Source organism: Penaeus vannamei, chromosome 30 (assembly GCF_042767895.1).
Source record: "Penaeus vannamei isolate JL-2024 chromosome 30, ASM4276789v1, whole genome shotgun sequence".
NCBI classification, from domain to species: Eukaryota; Metazoa; Arthropoda; class Malacostraca; order Decapoda; family Penaeidae; genus Penaeus; species Penaeus vannamei.
In genome coordinates this window covers 10354588-10359644 of record NC_091578.1, presented here as the reverse complement: position 1 = coordinate 10359644, position 5057 = coordinate 10354588, and positions in this window count along the sequence as shown.

Genomic DNA, 5057 nt, shown 5'->3' with positions numbered 1-5057 from the left:
TTTTTTTTTTTTTTTTTTTTTTTTTTAGACAAAACCACAAGAATGATAAATAAAAGATAGATAGATACTCAGTATAGTGAATAGTTTTTTTTTTACGTAAAACCACAAGAATGATAAACAAAAGATAGTGAATACAATAAGTATATAATGAAAGGATATGATTAAAATGATAGACTAATCTCTCGCTATTCAAATCCTTCCCTCGTCCAATCTTTTATAACATTAACACACGACAAGAGAATGTTCGAGAATTTGTTTACGAACATCCATTTATATTAGATTTCTCAATGACTTTTCAGAACTAAAAAACCCAGTCTCTTTCATGTCAAAGGGAGGACTTCGTTACGTAGTTCGTGAATAGTAACGAATCTGTTTATTATTAAAAGCTAGACTGTCGGTAGATGTGATCGGTTAATTATGTATTATGTCTGTGTTCCTGTGCCATTTTTGCGGGCTTAATTCTACTTTAATTCTAAATTTAATTCATCTGTTTAATTCCACGATTGAGTTTCTATTTTCAGTGATTTAGAGAAAGAATAAATGAATGTAAAAAAGACAACGAAAATCAACCCAATTATTCATACTCAAAAGAGAGATGAATAAGCCCTGGAGACATAAAAAAAAAGGAAAAAAAAACATGGAGACATGTTTAATTCACCCTTAGCGTGCAGGTTGACGCCATTGACCATTATCACAAGACGTAAAATCTACTTAAACTTCGTCCTTCTCCAATCGACAATAGACAATGGGATTTTCTTTTGTTCGTGAATGCGTATCTAATGGCTTTATCTCTGGTTTCAATGATTTCCATTAACCCAAGGGGGGGTGGGGTTGGGGGGGGGAGAAGGTGTATCCCGGGGGGGGGAAGTGTAACCCGGGGGGGGGGGGGAAAGAAGTGTAACAACCGGGAGGGGGGGAGAAGTGTAACCTGGGGTGGGGGGAGAAGTGTAACCCGGGGTGGGATGGGAGAAGTGTAACCGGGGGGTGGGGGTAGGCGTGCAACCCGGGGGGGAGAAGTGTAACCAGGTGGGGGGGGAGGAAGTGTAACCGGAGAGGGGGTGGGGGGAGAGATATGTAACCGGGGGGAGAAGTGTAACCGGGGGTGGGGGGGAGGGTGTAACCCGGGGGGGGGGGAGAAGTGTAACCCGGGGGGGAGGGGGAGAAGTGTAACCCGGGGGGGAAGTGTAACCCGGGGGTGGGGGGGAGAAGTGTAAACTCCAGGGGGGGGAGGAGTGTAACCCAGGGGGGAGGGGAGAAGGCGGTAACTCCGGGGGGAAGTGTAACCCGGGTGGGGGGAGAAGTGTAAGCCTGGGGGGGGGAGAAGCGTAACCTGGGGGGAAGTGTGGCTTTCTGCAATCGGTGCCTTTTGGTTTGGTCGTGACGTTTTGTCTGAGGAAGAAGGTGATGCGAGCGGGAGAGTGTATGTATTTGATTTTTTTTTTTCCTGTCCGATAGATATGTTGTATATTTCTTGCAAACTTGTCTCTCGGTAGCTATAGATATATACATATAAATGAATAGATAAGTAGATATATATACATATATATATATATATGTATATATATATATATAATATATATAATATATATATATATATATATCATATATACATATATATATATATATATATATATATATATATATATATGTATATATATTATATATATATTATATATATATATATATACATATATATATGTATATATATATATATATATATATATATATATATATATATATATATATATATATATATATATATATATATATATATATACACACTTGTGTGCGTGTGTCTGTGTATGTGTGTGTGTGTCATTGTGTATCTATATCTATATATATATATATATATATATATATATATATATATATATATATATATATATATATATATATATATATATATATAATATATATATATAATATATATATATATATATTATATATATACATATATATATATATATATATATATATATATATATATATATATATGTGTGTGTGTATATATATATATATTATATATATTATATATATATATATATATATATATATATATATATATATATATATATATATATATATATGTATATATATATATACACACTTGTGTGCGTGTGTCTGTGTGTGTGTCTGTGTGTGTGTGTGTCATCGTGTATATATATATATATATTCCTACATCCAGCGCATGCAGCGTGTATGTGTGTTAAGTAAATCCTTCAAATGCCAACGCTAAAATTCCCTTCATAAGAGAATTCCCGAAAATTGGCCGACCGGGAGCCGCTAATTCCCGCCAAAAGGTCCCGAGGTCTTGACACCCGACGCTGGGATCCGATGCCGTTTTGTGGGGTTCGGAATCCTCTCGAAGGGGGTTGGATCTTTTATTGTTCTTTTTTTTTGTTTTTCTTTCTTTCTTTATCATTATTATCGTTTTAAGTTCATTGCCGTTATGTTTTATGTTTTGTTTTGTTTTCTTTTCTTTCTTTATCGTCATTATTATCGTTTTAAGTTCATTGCCGTTATGTTTTATGTTTTGTTTTGTTTTCTTTCTTTCTTTATCATCATCATTATCGTTTTAAGTTCATTGCCATTATGTTTTATTATTGCTGTTGTTATTATTGTAATTGTTATTATTATTGTTATTACCATTATCATCACTATTTTTATTGTTGTTATTGTTATTACTGTTATTATGATTATCATCATCATTATCATCATTATCATCATCATCATTATTATCATTGATATTATCATTGTCATTATCAATATTGTATTTATTTTGATTATTATCATCATTATCACCATTATTACAACCATCATTATTTATATCATTATCATTATCTTTAGTTGTAGTAGAAGCAACATCAGCACTTCCATAACTGCCATGATCATTGTCATCATCATCATTATCATCATAATCACCATAATCACCGTAAATCAGATAATATTTCATTATTTAGCAATATATGCGTCATAAGATAATAATAATAACGCTTTATTATCTAATTATGTGAAAATTTTACTTATGGTCAGTTCTCATTATGTTTTAAAGATTTTCATATCACTGAACATAAAAAGAAAATAGATTTATATTTTAGTTAAGAAGAATATTACAATAAATAGCAATACAAGAGTCTTGATCTACGGTGAGTGAAAGAAGGAAACCATTTAAAATAAAGATGATTTTTCTCAAACTCGTCAATTTCTTCTTTATTACTGTTTTCTTGTATATGCACTTAAATGTATCTGAAAATCGACTTAAGAAATTACCCGCATAAGGAGTGAAAGTTATTTTGGGCAAGTTAACAGCACGGCAATTTGTCGCTGAAATGACTGGAGAATGATTAAATGAAGAAGGAAGAAAAATATAAAAAGAAAAAAGAAAGTGGAGAAGAAGAAGAAGAAGAAGAAGAAGAATGGGGAGGAGAAAAAGAAGATGAAGAAAAAATGAGAAGAAAATGCGTAGAAAAATACATTCTAGACTTTTTTTCCTCAACGAGTGTGACAAAATAATTGAGTCTCTCTTCCCGTAGACAGACTCGATTTATAAAAAAGGAAAAAAAGGTAAAAAAAACAACAACAAAAAAACGAAACTAGAAATAACTAGATATATTCGACAAATTACCACCACACCTGTGTCATAGAAATAAGTGAGAATTGTAAGAAAATAATAATAATAATAATAATAATAATAATAGTGATAGAAAAAATTAATAATAATGATGATAATAATATTAATGATAATAATAATAATAATAACAATATGTTAAAAAAATAACAATAATAAATACTGGACTCGGCACAGCATTCCATTTCTTAAAACCTACAAACTTGACAAAGAAAATGACACAGAAACACCCAAATCTCGAACCTTCCTTCCTTATATCCATAAACAAACGTAATGCCAAACGGTCCCACTCGTACACAAATCAAACATAATAAAGAATAAGTTTAATAATTTCAAATTAATAATTAATAACAATTAATGATTAATAGTTATTTCAGATTAATAATCAATAATTAATAATTATTTCAAATTAATAATTAATAATTAATAATTATTTCAAATTAATAGTTAATAATTTCAAATTAAACATAATAAAGAATAACGTTAATATTAGCAAGAAAAAGGTTACCATATTTGTCTTAAAATTTCGTTTGATGTTTAGTGATTAAAAAAAATCCTTAAAAACGCAACGAGAACTGACCGAAAATTTCCCTGCAAGCACGAGTGGATGGCAACCCCCCCCACCCCACCCCCACCCTCCCTGTTTATAGTGTGGGCGTGGGCGGTTATCACGACCTATTCTCTCTAATGAATTAATGGGACTCTGTCGATCTAATAACATTGGCGTTGCGGGTATCATAGTGTTTACTTTTATATTTCAGGTGAGTGCTTTGGGTTATGAGGACGGGGGAAGGGAGGTGTTTATAAACAAATGGAGGATTGTTGTCGTATTGTTGTGGTTTTGTTGGTATATTCGTCGGTTTAATATTTATTTTTGGATAGTATTGATTTTTCGATTTGTTGTGTATATGGCGTTTGATTCCATTGATATATATATATATATATATATATATATATATATATATATATATATATATATATATATATATATATATATATATATACATATATATATATATATATATATATATATATATATATATATATATATATATATATATATATATATATTAATGAGTAAGGTCGCTATACATGTCTAAAAATGTCGTAATTATTCACTTATTTGGTGTTAGCATATGTACGTATTTAAGTGTTTTCATTTCGATTTTTTCTCTTGTTTACTTTCGCATATTTTTGGGGTGTTTTCTCGTATATATGTTGTATCCCTTATCGCTTATTGATGGTCCCTAATTTCTGATACATTAAATTCACACTGTTTAATTTTCTTGTGTGTGTGTCCGTGTGCTTGAGTGCGTGTATGCGTTTCCGTGTGCTTATGCGTTTGTGTATGTGTGTGCGTGTATGTATGTGTGTGTGTGTGTGTGTGTGTGTGTGCGTGTGTGTGTGTGTGTGTGTGTGTGTGTGTATG